Source organism: Medicago truncatula, chromosome 8 (assembly GCF_003473485.1).
Source record: "Medicago truncatula cultivar Jemalong A17 chromosome 8, MtrunA17r5.0-ANR, whole genome shotgun sequence".
In the NCBI taxonomy this organism is placed as follows: domain Eukaryota; kingdom Viridiplantae; phylum Streptophyta; class Magnoliopsida; order Fabales; family Fabaceae; genus Medicago; species Medicago truncatula.
In genome coordinates, this window is record NC_053049.1 from 18,478,219 (window position 1) to 18,502,189 (window position 23,971).

Here is a 23,971-nt window from a genome sequence, read left to right on the forward strand (position 1 = left end):
AGGCCATGGTGGGGACAAAGTCTAAGCATTTCCTTGAAACGCTCCCACGCCTCATAGAGAGACTCCCCATCTTTTTGATTGAAACGCGTAATTTGGTCTCGAAGCTTAGCTGTTTTGGATGGGGGGAAAAATCGGGCGAGGAATGCTCGCCTCATATCGTCCCATGAAGTAATGGAACCGACTTCTAGGGAATGGAACCAAGCGCTAGCTCTATCCCTTAAGGAAAAGGGAAAGAGATGAAGTCTTACGGCTTCTTGGTTCTCTTTTATGGTGCCACTGAGTCTGAGGAAGGAAGAAATATGGAGATTTGGATCCTCAGTGGGTGATCCAGAAAACTGGTTTTCCTGCACTAAATTGAGTAGTGCAGGCTTGATCTCGAAGTTATTACCCGCAACCTTTGGGTACACGATAATAGCTTGTGGCTCTTCCGTTGAAGGAATAGCATACTCTTTGAGAGTGCGTTCAGCCATAGCAGTATTATTTTGTGCCTCTCTCTTTTTCTTATGCAAAAATCTTTCGATCTCAGGAATGAATTCTCCGAGACTTTTACTTCTTCGCATAAGAAACCGAGAACCCAAGAAGTTAGTGGTAAAACAAAAGAAAGAAGTAGAAGAAAAGAGGAAGAGAAGAGAGTTCTAATCACAAGGAAAGAGTTAATCAAATTAGTTTACTCCCCGGCAGCGGCGCCAAAAACTTGATGAGATAAAACCGCAAGTGCACGGTCTTACCGAAGTAGTATAAAAGAGTATCGTTCCGACAGGGAGTAGTTCAATTTAATTAACCTTTAGAGATGATTAGAAGAGAGAAGAGAATTGTAAGTTGGGGGTTTTTAAACGGTTAAAAAGCGATATAATAAAAGAGCCTTGGGATCGTTGGTTTCATCTAAATAACAAGTCCTTCTCAAACCAAAACCATAAGCTTATAATGTTATGTTAGACCTAATTTCTCAAGACAGTTTCTCTTAAGTTCCTCTAGCAACCAAGCCTATTTCGCTGACTTGATTACTATTGGATTTTGGTTCCTCTAACAACCAAGCCTATTTCGCTGACTTGATTGTTATTAGTTCCCTTGAAGATCGAAACTATATGTCTCAAAGATTGCAAAGCCTATTTCGCTGACTTTGCAATCCTTGTCTGAATTCACTTGTTCGAATATCAAAGCTCCACTTTCGTTTTATGAATTGATATTTGGAATAATGGACGAACAATTATCAAACCCTCCACTTTCGTTTCCACAGTTTGATAATGGTTAATCCATGTTAAGACGGTGAATTCAAATAAGAAATTAGGGTTACATAAGATTAAGGCTTAGGGCTTGGTTTGATTAGGATTATGTCATTTAGACTTATCCAACAATCCCAAGACAAGAAGAAGTCTACTCACTCATGTTCATCGTAGACATGGGGGAGAAGAGAGAAAGCATGAAAGTAAAAGACAGGAAAATAAAGGAAAGGAAAAGAACTTTATTTAGAAAAGCAATTGTCACTTATTGTATTCCAAGTAAAGATGAATATTTGTGATGGCTAGCTACTCTATTTATAGTACACAATTGACTTAAAATCTAAGCAAGTATATTCCAAGAATATTCCTCAGTAGATTGTGCGCCAAAATAGAATAGCTTGGAGTCCAAGCAAAAGCAGCAAAAGGTCTCTGGAGGGTGGCACGGCCGTGCCAAGGCTAGCACGGGCCGTGCCAGGCTTCTGACTTGTGGGAGATATATTTTGTTTCCCAATCTTCGTATTTTCGTGTCCAATTTGCTCTAAATCCCTTTCTTTTGCTCCAAGACTCAATCCATCCAATATTCTTCCCTGAAATATAATAAATTGCAATTTAAAGTAAACTATGCTAAAAAGGAAATAATACTAATATAAAATAATATAAAATCTAAATAAAACTAAACTAAAAAGCATATTAAAATAGCATATAAATGACTCATCAGCTATACAAACAACCAGAGAGTGGCTCAGAAATCAAGTTTGGAGATTTTGTTGGAAAATTGCATAGCTAATCAAAATAAAAATCTTCAAGACTTGAAAAACCAAACAGGATTTCTGAACGACTCTCTCTCCAAACTCAATACCAAGGTCGATTCTATCGCCACACACAACAAAATGCTTGAGACCTAAATCTCCCAAGTGGCCCAACAAGTGGCCGCCTCTTCTCAAACACCAGGAATCTTTCCTGGTCAACTTGAAACAAACCCCAAAGCTCATGTTAATGCTATTTCTTTCGGGGGTAGTAAGTTAGAAGAGACAATTGCTAAAGCCAAAAGTGTCAAGGGAGAGAGTGTTAAGCTTTTAGGTGAGAAACCGCTTGATAAGAAGGAAGCCCTTAACCCATTAAGGCTTACTAAGCTCAACTTAGAGGCTCAATTTGCTAAATTCTTAAACATACTTAAAAAGATTTGCATTAAGATTCCCTTTGCTGAAGCTTTGTCTCGTATGCCTCTACATGCCAAGTTTTTAAAAGAAATTTTTTAAAAGAAAAAGGCTATAGATCACAAAGAGACAATAGCTTTAACTAGGGAAAGTAGTGCAATCGTCAAGAAGCAACCCCAAAAGCGTAGAGATCCAGGTAGTTTTGCCATCCCTTGTGCGATAGGGAAAGAAACAGTTGACAAAGCCTTGTGCGACTTAGGAGCCAGTGTTAGTTTGTTGCCTCTATCCCTCTTTAAAAAGATGGGAATAGGAGAGTTAAAACCTACCGAGATGACATTAAAGTTAGTCGATCGTTCTGTTATCCCCATAGCTGGATATGTTGAAGACATCCTCGTTAAGATAGAAGGGGATATACATCCCAACTGACTTCGTGGTTGTTGACATCGAGGAAGACCATCATTGCCCTCTGATCCTAGGAAGACCCTTCCTCGCCATTGCGGGTGCTATAGTTGATGTTAAGAGTGGTAGAATAGTTTTTCAAGTGAGTGATGACATGGTAGGATTTGAGTTCGAAAATGTTATGGAAGGTCTCGCGCTTTATTATTGCAATATGGTCAAAGAACATGCTGTGAAAGAACACTTTTTAGCGTCATCTACACAATACAATATCTTTGATCCTTTTTAATGGACACTTTCTTTAACGTCAAGCTAATGACTATAAAGAAGCGCTTTGTGGGAGGCAACCCACGCATTTAACCGCTTTTGTTTTGTTTTGTTTTTGTTATTTTAAGTTATTTTGTAGGTAATTGTCCGAGTAGGATTCAAGAAAACAGAAAATTTTGAAGCCTCGTCCTCCAGAACCTTGGCACGACCCGTGCTCACACTAGCACGCCCTGAAGGTAAATCGACATTAACAGAATAAGCAGCGGAATAAAATTCGATTTACTTTCCTTGGATCATTACGAATTGAAACTTGAACCAGTGATTCGATTGTTACCTTAGAACGATTGGTTTGAAAACGATCGGTGGAATCTGCGAACCGAAATCACGATCACAACCAAGCAAACAGCAGAGCCTCTATCGAGTCCACACGAACAGTGCTCCTCCAAAACCTCGGTGCTAGCCAAGAAGACGGAAGTCAGAGAACTAGGGTTTCTTCCAAAGAAAACGTAACCGCAAACTATTGCACTAGGGTTCTATTTATAGAACTCCTTATGTGCTTTGCAAGTCAAACTCGTTTTTGACTTCACTAAGCCCAATACGAGTCTAGCAAATTTTGCTAAATCATTAGCATTATTTACTAAGCGCACCCTTTATATAAGTCGTACTTATACATATCTCTTTTGACTGCTCTTTGTGTGTGAACCTTTAGTTTCTAGTCACGTTGGCAATGATATTAAATCTAATATTTAATACTATAAACAATGAGCGGTTTCTAGCAACACATCATTGCTACCCAAGTGACAAGAATGTCAAGTGATTTGACGAAACCTTTCATGATAATACATATGTGTATAATTACTCCTTTGTCTCAATATCTTCATTGATCCCAAGGCATAGATAGTGTCACCCTTGTATAGATCAATGTCTATTTATCTTGATCCCGAAATATACTATTTAACGAATAAGTCCAATATCTTATATTGACTTAGTTCGGCATGGCCATGCATATTTATAGTCATATTTCATCAAGAGGCCTAAAGATATATCTCCTGTTTATGAGGAGGGACAAATCCCATCTAGGACACTCATGTCCCTTAGCATGATTCATCAAGTACCCATCAACCAACGTTATGATTATCCTTTTACAGACAACGTTAGAATGGCAACAAAGCACTTGAGTCCACATCTAGAGATCATAGTGGTTTCAGGTCTAAGAGTGATATACATTATTATCATTGTGAGAATATCTTATGACAATTTCATAACTTACTATGTAGTATTCTCACGGCGGGTCAATCCAATACAAATATTACTCCTAATATTTATATCTATGTATAGACTTGATATCTCATATCTATGACCCATGAGATGCGGTCATCAGTCTACATACATAATAGTCTCGACGCTTTATTATTATCCTTTATTCATATTAAAGCTTTGACTACGGATACATTTAAGAATAGCGTTCTATAAGATAATGTAATCTCATGATTAAGTCACACTTAATATATTATTACACGAACTATCTATTCTAAGGACTTTATTAACATTATCTAAATATTATAAAGAGTGCCATATATTATTCAATAATAAAAGTCATGATACATAAGATAGGTTTAACATAAACTATTGGCCTCTAGGGCTTACACCAACACGGCCGTGCCAGACCTTGACAAACCAAAACAAGCCATTGTTCCAGAAAGTTGGCACGGCCCGTGCCAAGGTTGGCACGGCCGTGCCCGATCATCAGGTAGGTATAGCCATACCTTTTGGCCTTCTTCTTCCCTCACTCTCAACCACAAACATCTCTCCACCTTCAAACTTCTCTCTAAAACCTCCATAACCATACAACCTCAAACATTCACACCCCCCCCCCCCCAAAATCTCACCAATTCCCAAAATTTCTCCACCCAATCAATCACAAACACCATTCCAATCATAACCCACCATTCAAAAACAAGTTTCATCCATCCAAACAACATCACCCAAATTCGTAACCCTCATTAACCTAACCCAAAAACCAAAAATTCTTCCCCAATCTCCATAACACAACCCCTAAAACTCACTTAAACCTTCACCACATCACTAAACCAACCTTTTCCACTAAAACAACCCAAAGACAAACCATCACCGCCACCACACCAAAAGCAAGGTCAAGGCAATGGCTTCAAAGAGAAGTAGAAAAGAAGTTGCAAGTTCATCAGGGGGACCTCCTCCAAAGAAGAAAACACAAGCCAAGAATCATGGCATCACCTTCCGGGACAACAAGCAAAGAGATAGGTACAAAATTCTAATCTCTAAACCTTTACATCCTTGCAGGTATCCCGATAACCATGACTTGAAAAAGCTAGGACTTAAAGACAATGTGTTCAATCTGCTAGAAAGGTTAGGCTGGGTTGATATGCTGCAACCTATGAGAGGGTATGAGAATTTCACCTACGAGTTTTTGAGTTCTATAATTTTTACGAAAGATAGGTTGAATTTTGATAACCCTAACCATAGAGTTTCTTTCCGGCTTATGAATATTGATTATGAGATGTCTCTTCAACAATTCTGTGATGAGATGGGCTTCGCAAATGCGGGGTTCATCCACGACTCTTGGAATCAAAATTTAAAGCCGGTTGACTATCAACCCGCCGCCTTTTGGGAGCGAATTACAGGTCTTGACCAGTTTAACACACGTGCCAACAAAGCAAGCAACATTCACAACCCCGTACTTAGGTACCTTCAAAGGGTTATGGCTTGTACTATTTGGGGAAGGAGTGAATTAGGGAACACTAGGAGCGATGAACTATTCATGCTTTGGGCTATGCTGCACAACCACCCCGTTAACACTTGTTTTTACTTGCTTGACTACCTTTCCCATATAGGAAATAGGTCTGATAGTAGGGGAGAAATAGTAGTTGGTGGTATCATAACATACATAGCTAGGCAACTAGGCGTGAGTGAAGACCAAGGGATAAACAAGATTGAGGGAAACAATAGGCTAAACATAGACACCCTTATCTCTATGAATTTCATAAAACCTCGAATCCCCTTGGTTTATACGCTTAAGCTTAATGTGCCCACTTTGATATTATTGCCTAACCCATCTCGGACTAACACCGAGGTGGAAGAAAATTTGCTGTATGTGGATGATGACCCACAGGTGCATATAGAACAGCCCAATGAAGACGTGGAAGGTGCACACCCGCACCAAGAAGAGGAAGGTGCACAAATGCACCATGATGAGGAACACCATGATCATAATGAAGGTGAAACAAATGAAAATGCCAGATGGGCATGGATGCATACCGAGGTCGAGAGGATAAGCACCGAGCAACAAATGCAATGTGTTGAATTAATGGGAATAAGGAATGATGTCCAACGGGGCAACCGCATATCCGAAGAAAACAACCAAATGCTTCGGAACATGATGCACCACTTTCACCTCCAAGGTCCTCCATATGGACCTCAATGATAAAAATGTGAGCTTTCCTCTTCCTCTCTTCCCTTTTTTCTCCTCCTCTTCCTCCTCCTTCTTCTTCTTCTTCTTCCTCCCCTTCTCTTTTATTTTTCTATCTTGAATCATTGAGGACAATGCTTCTCCTAAGTGTGGGGGGAGCCTAATAAAGTGTCTTTAGTCGTAGTGTTTCCAAACTCCCTTGAACTTTATTCTTTTGTTGTGTTTTATTGTAAAAGGCATGAATAAGCAGCTTGTTTTTATTGTTTTATTATGACATAATTTTTTTGTGGTCTCTTCAATGGTCGTTTCTTGTACATGAAAGTGATTTCTTGTGTTATAAGTATTCTTACTATACCCACATCAAGTTTTATTGTGAAATAAATTCTCCAATGAGAAAAGCACCTATTTGCAATCCTTGAGTAAGTGTATGAGTAGGTATTTTAAGGAACACGTTCTAGCTTTAATGGTAACCTGGACCCTTAAAAATCTTCAGAGTAAAAGTAGTATAAGTTTATGTGGGAATAATTCTAATGTGATGAAATGTGTAAACCGAAATGGGGCGGAAGGATATCACCACACGTGGAGGAAAGGATACCCTCTCACTGACTTCCTAAATGTGGTGATGACTTCTCAAACAAATTGTGCTTGAATTAAACCCTCTAAAAAGAGGAACTTCCTAAGTGAAGTAAACAAGTTGTAGCACTACTTAGGGTGATCATAGAAACTTGGAGGAAAGGATACCCTCTCACGGACTTCCAATGTGAAATGATAGCCCCTAGGCATCTACAAGCCCCCAAATGTATAAATTTATCAAGTCTATCTTAACTCTCCCACTTCCCTTATATGAAATGAAGAAAAGATTTTTCTCGGTCATTTTAGTGTTAAGGTTAGAACCTGTTCCTCATAATATCTATCTTATACAGGAGCAAGAAAAGGGTTGAACTACACACACACACACACACTCACTTGAGATTTGTTGTCGGGTTGAATAAGTTTACAAGGAATGCTGGAAGTTGTGATTAGTGTACATTGAAATGAAACCTCGAGGGAGACATAAGCTTTTATTTAAAGTGTCATATATTAATCCTTCTGTTGCTGCCATGTCTATGCCTTTTGCTTGAGGACAAGCAAAGATTCAAGTGTGGGGGAGTTTGATGAGTCATTTATTGCTTACTTTTATATGCTTTTTTAGTTTAGTTTTAATTAGATTTTATTTTATTTTATATTAGCATTATTTCCTTTTTAGGATAGTTTACTTTAAATTGCATTTTATTTTATTTCAGGAATGAATATTGGATGGATTGAGTCTTGGAGCAAAAGAAAGGGACTTGGAGCCGATTGGATGCAAAAATATGAAGATTGAGAGACAAAAATATGTCTTCCCACAGTCAGAAGCTTGGCACGGCCCGTGCTAGCCTTGGCACGGCCGTGCCATCATCCAGAGTGCGTTTTGCTGCTTTTGCTTAGATTTTAAGCTACTCTATTTTCAGCCCGAATGTAATAGCTTAGATTTTAAGTCGAGTGAATGCTATAAATAGAGTAGCCGTCCATCACAAATATTCATCTTTACTTGGAATACAATAAGTGACAATTGCTTTTCTAATTAAAGTTCTTTTCTTTTCCTTTATTTTCTTGTCATTTACTTTTATGCCTTCTCTCTTCTCCCCCATGTCTACGATGAACATGAGTGAGTAGACTTCTTCTTGTCTTGGGATTGTTTGATAAGTCTAAATGACATAATCCTAATCAAACCAAGCTCTAAGCCTTAATCTTATATAACCCTAATTTCTTATCAAAATTCACCGTTTTAACATGGATCAACCATTATCAAACTGTGGAAACGAAAGTGGAGGGTTTGATAATTGTTTATCCATCATTCCAAATATCAATTCATAAAACAAAAGTGGAGCTTTGATATTCGAACAAGTGAATTTAGACAAGGATTGCAAAGTCAGCGAAATAGGCTTTGCAATCTTTGAGACATATAGTTTCGATCTTCAAGGGAACTAATAACAATCAAGTCAGCGAAATAGGCTTGGTTGGTAGAGGAACCAAAATCTAATAGTAATCAAGTCAGCGAAATAGGCTTGGTTGCTAGAGGAACATAAGAGAAACTGTCTTGAGAAATTAGGTCTAACATAACATTATAAGCTTATGGTTTTGGTTTGAGAGGGACTTGTTATTTAGATGAAACCAACGATCCCAAGGCTCCTTTTATTATATTAATTTTCAACCGTTTGAAAATTGAACTACTCCCTGTCGGAACGATACTCTTTTAATACTCCCTGTCGGAACTACTCCCTGTCGGAACGATACTCTTTTAATACTACTTCGGTAAGACCGTGCACTTGCCGCAAGTGCACGGTCCTATCGAAGTAGTAAAATAGAGTATCGTTCCGTCAGGGAGTTATGAATTCAATTAACTTTAGATAATGATTAAACTAAAGATTTAGAGGGTAAAAAGGTTTGGGATTTGAATTACAGGAAAATAAATAAGATAAAAGCCTTGGAATTATTGGTTCATCCTAATGACAAGTCCTTCACAAACCAAACTATTAAACTTATAACCTTATGTTAGACCGAATTTCTCAAGACAATTTCTCTTTTGTTCCTCTAGCAACCAAGCCTATTTCACTGACTTGATTACTATTAGATTTTGGTTCCTCTAACAACCAAGCTTATTTCGCTGACTTGATCATTATTAGTTCCCTTGATGATCGAAACTATATGTCTCAAAGATTGTAAAGACTATTTCGCTGCCTTTACAATCTTTGTCTAAATTCACTTGTTCGAATATCAAAGCTCCACTTTCGTTTTATGAATTGATATTTGAGTTGATGGATAAACAATTATCAAACCCTCCACTTTCTTTTCCACAGTTTGATAATGGTTGATCCATGTTAAAGCGGTGAATTTAGATAAGGAATTAGGGTTACATAAGATTAAGGTTTAAAGCTTGCTTTGATTAGGATTATGTCATTAGACTTATCCAACAATCCCAAGACAAGAGAAGTCTACTCACTTACGTTCATTGTAGACAAGAAGAAGAAGAGAGAAAGCATAAAAATAAATAACAAGAAAGTAAATGAACTTTTATTAGAAAGACAATTGTCACATATTGCCTTCCAAGAAAAGATGAGTATTTGTGATGGATGCCTACTCTATTTATAGCATACATTTGACTTAAAATCTAAGCAATTACATTCCGGCTAAAAATAGAGTAGCTTAAAATCTAAGCAAAAGCAGCAAAAGACACTCTAGAGGGTGGCACGGCCGTGCCAATGCTAGTACGGGCCGTGCCAAGCTTCTGACTTTAGGGGAGACATATTTTGTCTTCCAATCTTTGTATTTTCGTACCGAATCAGCTCCAAGTCCCTTTCTTTTGCTCCAAGACTCAATCCATCCAATATTCATTCCTGAAATATAATAAAATGCAATTTGTAGTATAAAAACTAAAATATTAATATAAAATAAACTAAAATCTAAATAAACTAAACTAAATAATATCTAGAAATAGGTAATAAATGACTCATCAAACTCCCCCACACTTGAATCTTTGCTTGTCCTCAAGCAAAAGGAATAGACATGGCAGCAACAAAAGGATTAATATATGACAATTTAAATAAAAGCTTATGTCTCCCTCGAGGTCTCATTTCAATGTACACTAATCACAACTTCAAGTATTCCTTGTAAACTTATTCAACCCAACAACAAATCTCAAGTGAGTGTGTGTGTGTAGTCCAACCCTTTTCTTGCTCCTGTATAAGATAGATATTATGAGGAACAGGTTCTAACCTGAACAGGTTCTTCATTTCATATAAGAGAGGTGGGAGAGTTAAGATAGATTTGATGAATTTATACATTTGGGGGCTTGTAGATGCCTAGGGGCTATCATTTCACCCTGGAAGTCCGTGAGGGGGTATCCTTTCCTCCAAGTTTCTACGATCACCCTAAGTAGTGCTACAACTTGTTTACTTCACTTAGGAAGTTCCTCTTTTTAGAGGGTTTAATTTAAGCACAATTTGTTTGAGAAGTCATCACCACATTTAGGAAGTCAGTGAGAGGGTATCCTTTCCTCCACGTGCTGGTGATATCCTTCTGTCCCATTTCGGTTTACACATTTCATCACATTAGAATTATTCCCACACAAACTTATACTACTTTTACTCTGAAGATTTTTAAGGGTCCAGGTTACCATTAAAGCTAGAACGTGTTCCTTAAAATACCTATTCATACACTTACTCAAGGATTGCAACTAGGTGCTTTTCTCATTGGAGATTTTTCACAAGAAAACTTGATGTGGGTATAGCAAGAACACTTACAACACAAGAAATCACTTTCATGCACAAGAAACGACCATTGAAGAGACAACAAAAAATTTATGTCATAATAAAACGTTAAGAACTAGCTGCTTATTCATGCCTTTTACAATAAAACAAAACAAAAGAATAAAGTTCAAGGGAGTTTGGAAACACTACGACTAAAGACACTTTATTAGGCTCCCCCCACACTTAGGAGAAGCATTGTCCTCAATGATTCAAAATAAGAGAAATAAAGAAGAAGAAGAAGAAGCAGGAGGAGGAGGAGTAAGAGAAGAGAGGAAGTGGAAAGCTCACATTTTTCATTGAGTTCTTATAGGGAGGACCTTGGAGGTGAAAATGGTGCATCATGTTCCGAAGCATTTGGTTATTTTCTTCGGATATGCGGTTGCCCCTTAGGACATCATTCCTTAGTCCCGATAATTCAACACCTCGCCTTAGTTGCTCGGTGCTTATCCTTTCAACCTCGGTTCGTGATGAGTCATTTATATGCTATTTTTATATGCTATTTAGTTTAGTTTTATTTAGATTTTATATTATTTTATATTAGTATTATTTCCTTTTTAGGATAGTTTACTTTAAATTGCAATTTATTATATTTCAGGGAAGAATATTGGATGGATTGAGTCTTGGAGCAAAAGAAAGAGATTTGGAGCAAATTGGACACGAAAATACGAAGATTGGGAAACAAAATATATCTCCCACAAGTCAGAAGCCTGGCACGGCCCGTGCTAGCCTTGGCACGGCCGTGCCACCCTCCAGAGACCTTTTGCTGCTTTTGCTTGGACTCCAAGCTATTCTATTTTGGCGCACAATCTACTGAGGAATATTCTTGGAATATACTTGCTTAGATTTTAAGTCAATTGTGTACAATAAATAGAGTAGCTAGTCATCACAAATATTCATCTCTACTGGGAATACAATAAGTGACAATTGCTTTTCTAAATAAAGTTCTTTTCCTTTCCTTTATTTTCTTGTCTTTTACTTTCATGCTTTCTCTCTTCTCCCCCATGTCTACGATGAACATGAGTGAGTAGACTTCTTCTTGTCTTGGGATTGTTGGATAAGTCTAAATGACATAATCCTAATCAAACCAAGCCCTAAGCCTTAATCTTATGTAACCCTAGTTTCTTATCTGAATTCACCGTTTTAACATGGATTAACCATTATCAAACTGTGGAAACGAAAGTGGAGGGTTTGATAATTGTTCGTCCATTATTCCAAATATCAATTCATAAAACGAAAGTGGAGCTTTGATATTCGAACAAGTGAATTCAGACAAGGATTGCAAAGTCAGCGAAATAGGCTTTGCAATCTTTGAGACATATAGTTTCGATCTTCAAGGGAACTAATAACAATCAAGTCAGCGAAATAGGCTTGGTTGTTAGAGGAACCAAAATCCAATAGTAATCAAGTCAGCGAAATAGGCTTGGTTGCTAGAGGAACTTAAGAGAAACTGTCTTGAGAAATTAGGTCTAACATAACATTATAAGCTTATGGTTTTGGTTTGAGAAGGACTTGTTATTTAGATGAAACCAACGATCCCAAGGCTCTTTTATTATATTGCTTTTTAACCGTTTAAAAACCCCCAACTTACCATTCTCTTCTCTCTTCTAATCACCTCTAAAGGTTAATTAAGTTGAACTACTCCCTGTCGAAACGATACTCTTCTATACTACTTCGGTAAGACCGTGCACTTGCGGTTTTATCTCATCAAGTTTTTGGCGCCGCTGCCGGGGAGTAAACTAATTTAATTAATTCTTTCTTTGTGATTAGAACTCTCTTCTCTTTTCTCTTCCTCTTCTCTTCTACTTTTCTTTCTTTTTGTTTTTACCATTAACTTCTTGGGTTCTCGGTTTCTTATGCGAAGAAGTAAAAGTCTCGGAGAATTTATTCCTGAGATCGAAAGATTTTTGCATTAGAAAAAGAGAGAGGCACAAAATAATACCGCTATGGCTGAACGTACTCTCAAAGAGTATGCTACTCCTTCAACGGAAGAGCCACAAGCTATTATCGTGTACCCAACGGTTGCGGGTAATAACTTCGAAATCAAGCCTGCACTACTCAATTTAGTGCAGCAAAACCAGTTTTCTGGATCACCCACTGAGGATCCAAATCTCCATATTTCTTCCTTCCTCAGACTCAATGGCACCATAAAAGAGAACCAAGAAGCCGTAAGACTTCATCTCTTTCCCTTTTCCTTAAGGGATAGAGCTAGCGCTTGGTTCCATTCCCTAGAAGTCGGTTCCATTACTTCATGGGACGATATGAGGCGAGCATTCCTCGCCCGATTTTTCCCCCCATCCAAAACAGCTAAGCTTCGAGACCAAATTACGCGTTTCAATCAAAAAGATGGGGAGTCTCTCTATGAGGCGTGGGAGCGTTTCAAGGAAATGCTTAGACTTTGTCCCCACCATGGCCTAGAGAAGTGGCTTATAGTCCACACGTTTTATAATGGCTTGTCATATACCACTAAGATGTCTGTTGATGCAGCTGCAGGTGGAGCTCTAATGAACAAAAACTACACGGAGGCTTATGCTTTGATTGAGGACATGGCTCAGAATCACTACCAATGGACCAACGAAAGAGCCGTCACCACTCCTACTCCCTCTAAGAAAGAGGCAGGTATACACGAAGTCTCTGAATATAACCACCTTGCTGCTAAGGTTGAGGCATTAACACAAAAAATTGAAAAACTTAATGTTAATGCTGTCCCACCTTCTTCCGCATCCCCTCCTTGTGAAATCTGTGGTATAACTGGTCATATAGGTGTTGATTGTCAGTTAGGTAGTGCTGCCAACATTGAGCAACTGAATTACGCTCAATACAACCAAGGAATGAGGCCAAATCAAAATTTTTACAAAAATCCTCAAGGTTCCTATGGACAAGCAGCACCACCTGGCTATACAAACAACCAGAGAGTGGCTCAGAAATCAAGTTTGGAGATTTTACTGGAAAATTGCATTGCAAATCAAAATAAAAATCTTCAAGAATCGAAAAACCAAACAGGATTTCTGAACGACTCTCTCTCCAAACTCAATACCAAAGTTGATTCCATCGCCACGCACACGAAAATGCTTGAGACCCAAATCTCCCAAGTGGCCCAACAAGTGGCCACCTCTTCTCAAACACCAGGAGTCTTTCCTGGTCAGCCTGAAACAAACCCCAAAGCCCATGTCAACGCTATTTTTCTAGGGGGTAGTAAGATAGAAGAGACTGTTACTAAGGCCAAAAGTGTTAAGAAGGAGAGTGTCAGGTGTCTAGGTAAGAATGGTGTGATAGAAAGGGAGAAACCGCTTGATAAAAACAAAGCCCTAACACCTTTAAGGCTTACTAAGCTCAACTTGGAGGCTCAATTCACTAAACTCTTTAACTTAATTCGAAAGATTTGCGTTAAAATCCCCTATGCTGAAGCTTTGTCTCGTATGCCTCTATACGCCAAGTTTTTAAAAGAAATTTTTTCAAAGAAAAAGGCTATAGATCATAATGAAACAATAGCTTTGACAAAGGACAATAGTGCAATCATCAAGAAGCCACCTACAAAGCTTAGAGATCCAGGAAGTTTTGCCATCCCTTGTATGATAGGGAATGAAACCTTCAACCGAGCCTTGTGTGACTTAGGAGCTAGTGTTAGTCTGTTGCCCTTACCCCTCTTTACAAGGCTGAGGTTGGGCAAGCTAAAGCCTACCGAAACAACATTGAAGTTAGCCGATCGTTCTGATATCCAACCTGTCGGATATGTCGAGGACATCCCCGTTAAGATAGAAGGGATAGACATCCCAACTGATTTCATGGTGCTTGACATAGATGAGGACAATGCGTGCCCTATAATCTTAGGACGACCCTTTCTCGCCACTGCGGGTGCTATAGTAGATGTTCAAAACGGTAGGATTGTTTTCCAAGTGAGTAATGAGTTGATAGGATTTGAGTTGGAGAATTATATGAAAGGTCCCACCCTTTATTCTTGTAATATGATTAAAGGTCATAATGTGAAGGAACGCTTATTAGTGCCATCTACACAACATGACCTCTTTGATCCTTTCTAAGGACACTTTCTTATAACGTCAAGCTAATGACTATAAAGAAGCGCTTCGTGGGAGGCAACCCACGTATTTAACTGCTTTTGTTTTTGTTTTTGTTTTTAAGTTATTTTGTAGGTAATTGTCCGACGGTGATTCAAGCAAAACGAGAAAAAAAATTTGAGGCCAATGTCCAGAACCTTGGCACGGCCCGTGCTCACACTGGCACGGCCGTGCAAGACCACGCCTATCCAAAACCACCCAAAAGTCCAGAATGTTGGCACGGCCCGTGCTAAGGTTGGCACGGCCGTGCCCGACTACAGGTAAGGATAAACCCACCTTTTCATCTTCTTCTTCCCTCATTCTCCACCACAAACTCTCTCTCCATTTCAACTTCTCTCCAAAACCTCCATAACCATAGAATTTCAAAGCTTCCATATATCCCCCAAATCACACCCATTCACAAATTTTCTCCACCCAATCAATCACAAACACCATTCCAAAACCAAATTCATCCATTCAAACAACATCCCCAAATTCGTAACCCTCCTAAACCTAACCCAAAAACCTAAAATTCTTCACCAATCTCATAACCCAACCCCCAAAACTCACTTAAACCTTCACCACAACACTAATCCAACCTTTTTCCACCAAAACAACCCTTACCCAAACCACCACACCAAAGGCAAGGTCAAGGCAATGACTTCAAAGAGAAGTGGAAAGGAAGTTGCAAGCTCATCCGGAGGACCTCCCCCAAAGAAGAAAGCACAAGCCAAAAATCATGGCATCATCTTCCGGGACAACAAGCAAAGGGATAGGTACAAACTTCTAATCTCTAAACCTCTACAACCTTGCAGGTACCCCGATAACCATGACATGAATAAGCTAGGTATTAAAGATAATGTGTTAAAATTGCTAGAAAGGCTAGGATGGGTTGATATGTTGAGACCTATGCGAGGGTATGAAAATTTCACCTATGAATTTTTAAGTTCTATTGTTTTTACGAAAGATAGGTTGAACTTTGATAACCCTAACCATAGAGTTTCATTCCGACTTTTGAATATTGATTACGAGATGTCTCTTCAGCACTTCTGTGATGAGATGGGCTTCGCAAATGCGGGGTTCATCCATGACTCTTGGGATCAGAATTTAAAACCGGTTGACTATCAACCCGCCGCCTTTTGGGAGCAAATCACCAGTCTTGACCAATTTAACACACGTGCCAACAAAGCTAGCAACATTCACAACCCCGTACTTAGGTACCTTCAAAGGGTTATGGCTTGCACCATTAGGGGACGGAAAGAACTAGGGAACACTAGGAATGATGAACTCTTCATGCTTTGGGCTATGCTGCACAACCAACCCATTAACACTTGTTTTTACTTGCTTGACTACCTTTCCCTTATAGGAAATAGGTCCGATAGTAGGGGAGAAATAGTAGTTGGTGGTATCATAACATACATAGTTGGGCGATTCGGTGTGAGTGAAGACCTAGGGATAAACAAGATCGAGGGTAACAATAGACTAAACATAGAAACTCTCATCTCTATGAATTTCATCAAAACTCGAGTCCCCTTTGTCTATACACTCCAACTCAATGTGCCCATCTTGATTTTATTGCCTAACCCATCTCGAACTAACACCGAGGTGGAAGCAAATTTGTTGTATGTTGATGATGACCCGCAGGTGCACATAGAACAGCATAATGAAGAACCAGAGGATGCACACTTGCATCAAGAAGAGGAAGGTGCTCAACTGCACCATGATGAGGAACACCATGACCCTAATGAAGGTGTAACAAATGAAGATGCAAGATGGGCATGGATGACTACCGAGGTCAAAAGAATAAGCACCGAGCAACAAAGGCAAGGTGTTGAACTCATGAGCATAAGACAGGATGTCCAAAGGGGCAACCGCATATCCGAAGAAAATAACCAAACGCTTCGGAACATGATGCACCACTTTTACCTCCAAGGTCCTCCATATGGACCTCAATGATAAAAATGTGAGCTTTCCTCTTCCACTCTTCCCTTCTTATCCTTCTCCTTCTTCTTCTGCTTCTTCTTCTTCTACCTCTACTTCTCTTTTATTTCTCTTTTCTCTTGAATCATTGAGGACAATGCTTCTCCTAAGTGTGGGGGGAGCCTAATAAAGTGTCAGAAGTCGTAGTGTTTCCAAACTCCCTTGAACTTTATTCTTTTGTTCTGTTTTATGGTAAAAGGCATAGTTAAGTAGCTAATTTTTATTGAAAACATCATGACACAAAATTTTTCATTGTCTCCTCTTATTTTGTTGATTCTTGTACATAAAAGTAAACTCTTGTGTTTTAAGTCTTCTTGATATAACCACATCTTGTTTTAAAGTGAATAAAATTCTCCAATGAGAAAAACACAAAGTTGCTTCCCTTGAGTAAATGTATGAATAGGTATTTTAAGGAAACGCGTTCTAATCTTAGTGGTGCATTAACCTTTAAAAATTCTCAAAGCGCCAGTAGTATAAGTGAGTATAAGGGAGATCATAAAAAGCCAAAAAGCCAAATAATTCCAAGATCTCATCACTGAATCTAGATTGGGGAAGGAGGTAGGCCCTCCGACTTCCTACGTGAAGGTGATTGTTATCTTGAGAAAAACTTTAAAAAGCATTGTTGAAACTAGATTGGGGAAGGAGATAGGCCCTCCGACTTCCTACGTGAAGACGATGTTTTAAGGAATACCATTGAATCTAGATTGGGGAAGGGGGTAGGCCCTCCGACCTCCTACGTGAAAATGTTGTTCCTTAAATAAAGAACTTAAAATGTGCATATGGAAAAAGAACAAAGATTCTCAAAAACTCCCATCTCTCTTATATGAATTGTAGAAGGAATTTTTCTTGGTTAGTTTAGTGCTAGGATTAGACCATGTTTCCTCATTATACCTATCTTATACAGGAGCAAGAAAAGGGTTGGACTTCACACACACACTCACTTGAAACTTGATTGTTGGGTAGAATAAAGATTTCAAGAAATACTTGAGTTTATGATTAGTGTACATTTTGGGATTTAAGCCCTTGAGGAGACATGTGCTTTAATTAATTGTCATTTGATTTAACTGTTGATGCTACTATGTTTATGCCTTTTGCTTGAGGACAAGCAAAGATTCAAGTATGGGGGAGTTTGATGAGTCATTTATATGCTATTTTTATATGCTATTTAGTTTAGTTTTATTTAGATTTTATATTATTTTATATTAGTATTATTTCCTTTTTAGGATAGTTTACTTTAAATTGCAATTTATTATATTTCAGGGAAGAATATTGGATGGATTAAGTCTTGGAGCAAAAGAAAGGGATTTGGAGCAAATTGGACACGAAAATACGAAGATTGGGAAACAAAATATATCTCCCACAAGTCAGAAGCCTGGCACGGCCCGTGCTAGCCTTGGCACGGCCGTGCCACCCTCCAGAGACCTTTTGCTGCTTTTGCTTGGACTCCAAGCTATTCTATTTTGGCGCACAATCTACTGAGGAATATTCTTGGAATATACTTGCTTAGATTTTAAGTCAATTGTGTACAATAAATAGAGTAGCTAGCCATCACAAATATTCATCTCTACTGGGAATACAATAAGTGACAATTGCTTTTCTAAATAAAGTTCTTTTCCTTTCCTTTATTTTCCTGTCTTTTACTTTCATGCTTTCTCTCTTCTCCCCCATGTCTACGATGAACAGGAGTGAGTAGACTTCTTCTTGTCTTGGGATTGTTGGATAAGTCTAAATGACATAATCCTAATCAAACCAAGCCCTAAGCCTTAATCTTATGTAACCCTAGTTTCTTATCTGAATTCACCGTTTTAACATGGATTAACCATTATCAAACTGTGGAAACGAAAGTGGAGGGTTTGATAATTGTTCGTCCATTATTCCAAATTGTCGCGTCATTTTTCGGAGATCAAGGCTATTTGATTAGCTTTTGACTCGCTAATTTATTTCACGACTGAACATTTAATTTTATTAAGAAAAGGGGAAAAAAGTTCAAACTACCCCTATTTGAAAAGATTTAGGGTTCGGGGGTTAGTTACATAAAGGGAAGGTATTAGCACCCTCTATGTCCGTAGTACTCTACGGGAACCTCTTGGTTTTATTTAATTTAATGTGCTATAATTTGCTTGCTTTTGAAAAAGAAGTTAATGTGATGATTAAAAGAAAAAGAAAGTGAGACCTAATTTATCTACATTTTTTATTGTTTGGAAGGACATGGTCCTCTGCCTACGTACCCGTGAGGGATCAAAACCTCGTAGTTCGGGGTAGAAAACGACGTTTGGTTGGTTTTGTGTTTTTTATTAGTTTTTGAAAAAGGTTTTAAAAATAAAAGCCAAGTGGCAAATAAGAATTTGTTTGTGTTTTTTATTAAAAAAAAAGATAACTCGAAGTATGATTAAATTGATTGATATTTGATTAAGAAAATAAAATGAAAAAAAAGGACGATCACTTGATTTAGGATCAAGGTTTATTATGGAAAAATGTTTTTTGTGATTTTTTGGTTATTTGCATGTTTTTGTGATTTTTGAATAAATATATAAACTAACGGAGCATAAAGAATAAAAGCGCGGCTACCCTAAGTTAGAAATATAAAATCTATGGCTATTACATAAAAAGCCTATTTACATTCTAAGGTCTGCAATAAAATTAAAATGCTAAGAAAAATAAATAAATACGAAAAAGAATAAAAAAAGGTCCAAACACATGGTGGGGTGCAGTGGCAAACAGGGGTGTGCAGAAAGCAAAAAAAGAATTGGGCTTTAAAGAAAACGAACCGGGTCGCGGGTCATGGGTCATGGGTTGACCCGGTTTGGGGGATATATAAGGGTTGTAGGGTCTTTTTTCTTTCATTTTTCATTTTTCTTTCTCTCTCTTATCCCTCAAATTCTCTCTTCTCTCTCTGTTTCTCTCTTCTTCTCCGGTTGGAGATGGGGCGGCCGGGAGAATTCCGGCGCGGTGGCCGGCGAGCCATCGCGGCTGCGCCGCCGCGCCGGAGCTTAAAAAAGCTCCCTTTTTTTGATTTTTTCCGCTCTTTCTCTTCTACTTCCCTCCCTTCGTTCACTTCTAAACCTAGATGTTCAAAATCATACACACAGAGACCTAGATCTAAAGGTGAAGAAAATATTACCTCTTTTGGTTTTTTTCGTGAATCCGGTTTTGTTATGGTGCTGGCTTGCGATTCCCTTTTGTGCGTGCGTTACCGTCTGTGTGTGTGCCCGGTTCGTGGTGTGATTGTCGCTGTTGTGACGGTTTGGGGTTGCGCGCCTCTCTCTGTGTTGTGGTGTTGCTTCCTGTGCGTGCGAGTTTTGTTGTGTTGATGCTGTGTTGCGATTCCGTTTCCTCTGTTGTTCCTCGTGTTTTGCTGTATTTCCCGTGTTCTGTTGTTTTCTGTTGTGTCCTTTTGTGTTGTGCAGGTCTCTATTTATAGTGCTGGGCTGAGGCTAGGGTTTGTTTAAAATCCGCAGAAAATCAGTAGTTTGTGGAGGAGAAAAAGGGAAACGCGTCTGTTTTTACTGGATTTGTTTCAGATGAGGCGTGAACTGGATTTGGATTGGGATGGAAAAGGAACAGAACGTGTATAAGGATTGAGATGAGAGACTGTTTATCTGAATTTGGACTATTTTGTTGGACTTATCATTGGACAATTTTGGGACTTTAATTAAAAAGAAAAATTAATAATAAAAGGATAATGTCTATATTTTTGGTTTTTAAAAAAGAAAAATTTAAAATGGGAATAAAAGAAATTTAATCTAAATTGGACTAAAATTAAAATTAGAATTCTAAAAGATGGAAATAATTAAAGACTGAGAGAAGAGGGCTCGATTCGGAACTTTATGAGGTATTTCAAAATACCTCCCTGCCGAATTTTTCACTGAAATGTGAGTCTGGTCCGAGTTCGGAGACGTGTGTCAGTGGGACCTTAGGTCAAAATTTGGGGTATGACACAAATATCAATTCATAAAACGAAAGTGGAGCTTTGATATTCGAACAAGTGAATTCAGACAAGGATTGCAAAGTCAGCGAAATAGGCTTTGCAATCTTTGAGACATATAGTTTCGATCTTCAAGGGAACTAATAACAATCAAGTCATTGAAATAGGCTTGGTTGTTAGAGGAACCAAAATCCAATAGTAATCAAGTCAGCGAAATAGGCTTGGTTGCTAGAGGAACTTAAGAGGAACTGTCTTGAGAAATTAGGTCTAACATAACATTATAAGCTTATGGTTTTGGTTTGAGAAGGACTTGTTATTTAGATGAAACCAACGATTCCAAGGCTCTTTTATTATATTGCTTTTTAACCGTTTAAAAACCCCCAACTTACAATTCTCTTCTCTCTTCTAATCACCTCTAAAGGTTAATTAAGTTGAACTACTCCCTATCGGAACGATACTCTTTTATACTACTTCGGTAAGACCGTGCACTTGCGGTTTTATCTCATCAGTTCGCATCCATGTCCATATTTCATTATCATTGTTTTCTCCGGTTTCATGGTCATGGTGATCCTCTTCTTGGTTCAAGTGTGCACCTTCCTCTTCAATAATGTGCTCTTCATGTACCTGCGAACTATCACCAACATACAACAAATTTTCTTCCACCTCGGTGTTAGTCGGAGATGGGTTAGAAAGTATAATCCAAAATAGGCACATTGAGTTTAAGTGTATAGGCCATGGGTGGTCGAGGTTTTATGAAGTTCAAAGAGATAAGGGCCTCTATGTTAAGCCTATTGTTTCCCTCAATCTTGTTAATCCCTTGGTCTTCACCCACTCCCAATTGCCTAACTATGTATGTGATGATACCACCTACCACTATATCTCCCCTACCATTAGACCTATTACCGAGATGGGAAAGGTAATCAAGCATGGAAAAGTAAGTGTTAACGGGGTGGTTGTTAAGAATAGCCCACAACATGAAGAGTTCATCAGTTCTAGTGTTTGAAGGTGAGAAAAACACAAGAAGGGGGGGGGGGGGGGGGGGTTGAATTGTGTTTTCTTTTTCTCTCTAAAAATTCTTCTTCTGATAAAACTTCAGAAGCAGTTTGAGAGTGCTTCTGATGAAATGATCAGAATCAGATATGCAGCGGAAAAGATCAAAGCAGAGAAAAGAAAAGCAAGACACAAGCAGTTATCCTGGTTCCTTCCACAAATCGGAAGTAGTCCAGTCCCCCTTGCACTTCCAAGGAGATTTCACTATAATCACAAAGATTACAAAATGCTCAATACTCTCTAAGTATGAGACTTCTCAAAAATGCTCAAGCACATACACAAGAGTCTTCCAATGCTCAAGCACTAAGCAAGAGTCTTCTAATGCTCAAGCACGCAGGCAAGAGGCTTCTAATCAAACAAAAATACAATGAAATAAGTTTGACTTGAACACTTGATATACAATCAGTGGTGTTCACAATACAATACGTTAAAAACTCTAGACTTTTGAATTTCTAAGATGTATCAAATCAGTGCAGAAATTCAGTGTGCTTTGTGGAACCAAATTGACAGAGTTTTGGCGCTTTTTAACTTGTGTATCTCTATCTACAATCTTCAAGTCTTCACTCCTTTATATAGAGGTGTGAAAGAGACGTTGAGATGATTAGCACGTCTAAAGAGTCGTTTGAAGTCCTTTGATCATTCACCAGTAATCCTTTGCCTGATTTGGGTGTAGTCCTTTGAGGAATTAGCTTCAAATTCATTCCCATCTTGAAGGCACAAATTCTGCAGGCATAGCTGTTGTCTTGTCTTGTAGCGTGGACAAAACAGAGTAGTGGAGGTAGTGGTTGTACACTTGTACTTTGTCATCTCTGTTAACGAAGGACAAATACTCAGTGCTATCCAAATGACCGTTGATACCTCCCTTTCAATTCTTTGTTCTTCTTAGATAAGGTTGAAATGAGAAACAACTACTTTGGATCTTCAGTTTGAATTTACGGATTAAATGTAGCTTCTGGTGATGATATCGCTTCTGATGAAAACCTTGCTTCTGATGAGCTTCTGCTTCTGATGAGCTTCTGCTTCTGATGACGTCATCACTTCAGATGCACTTCAGCTTCAGAAGCACTTTAAGCTTCAGACGCAGTTTTCTTCAGATGCTACGAATTCCTTTGCTTTCCATTGTTCTTCCAAGACCTATTGAAATTACTTGACTAGCATTTGGTCCTGAATACTTAAACAATTATTAGTAATAACCAATTGATAATTTTTAATACCTTGTTATCATCAAAACTCATTAAGATTCATTGTGAAACACATTTTGTTCCAACAGTGTTCCCCAATTCAATCCTACCCCAAATTGTGCAAGCCATAACCCTTTGAAGGTACCTAAGCATAGGGTTGTGAATGCTGCTAGCTTCCTACAAAATTAAACACATTATCGTGAATGCCTACTACATTCAAGCTAAAAGAATCAGGATTGATGAGATAAAACCGCAAGTGCACGGTCTTACCGAAGTAGTATTAAAAGAGTATCGTTCCGACAGGGAGTAGTTTAATTCAATTACCCTTTAGAGATGATTAGAAGAGAAGAGAATTGTAAGTTGGGGGTTTTCAAATGGTTGAAAATTAATATAATAAAAAGAGCCTTGGGATCGTTGGTTTGATCTAAATAACAAGTCCTCCTCAAGCCAAAACTATAAGCTTATAATGTTATGTCAGACCTAATTTCTCAAGACAGTTTCTCTTATGTTCCTCTAGCAACCAAGCCTATTTCGCTGACTTGATTACTATCAGATTTTGGTTCCTCTAACAACCAAGCCTATTTCGCTGACTTGATTGTTATTAGTTCCCTTGAAGATCGAAACTATATGTCTCAAAGATTGCAAAGCCTATTTCGCTGACTTTGCAATCCTTGTCTAAATTCACTTGTTCGAATATCAAAGCTCCACTTTCGTTTTATGAATTGATATTTGGAATAATGGATAAACAATTATCAAACCCTCCACTTTCGTTTCCACAGTTTGATAATGGTTGATCCATGTTAAAACGGTGAATTTAGATAAGAAGTTAGGGTTATATAAGATTAAGGCTTAGAGCTTGGTTTGATTAGGATTATGTCATTTAGACTTATCCAACAATCCCAAGAGAAGGAGAAGTCTACTCACTCATGTTCATCGTAGACATGGGGGAGAAGAGAGAAAGCATAAAACT

General features: G+C 38.3%; 2 non-coding genes across 2 annotated transcripts; one reads left to right on the top strand and one right to left on the bottom strand.

Moving 5' to 3' along the window:
• LOC120577773 (small nucleolar RNA R71) lies at window positions 1-107 on the top strand. Its single transcript, XR_005643755.1, has one exon. It is a non-coding gene; the product is annotated as a small nucleolar RNA R71 (small nucleolar RNA).
• A 13,012-nt stretch (window positions 108-13,119) lies between these two features.
• Window positions 13,120-13,226, bottom strand: LOC120577774 (small nucleolar RNA R71). Its single transcript, XR_005643756.1, has one exon. It is a non-coding gene; the product is annotated as a small nucleolar RNA R71 (small nucleolar RNA).
• Window positions 13,227-23,971: the final 10,745 nt, after the last annotated feature.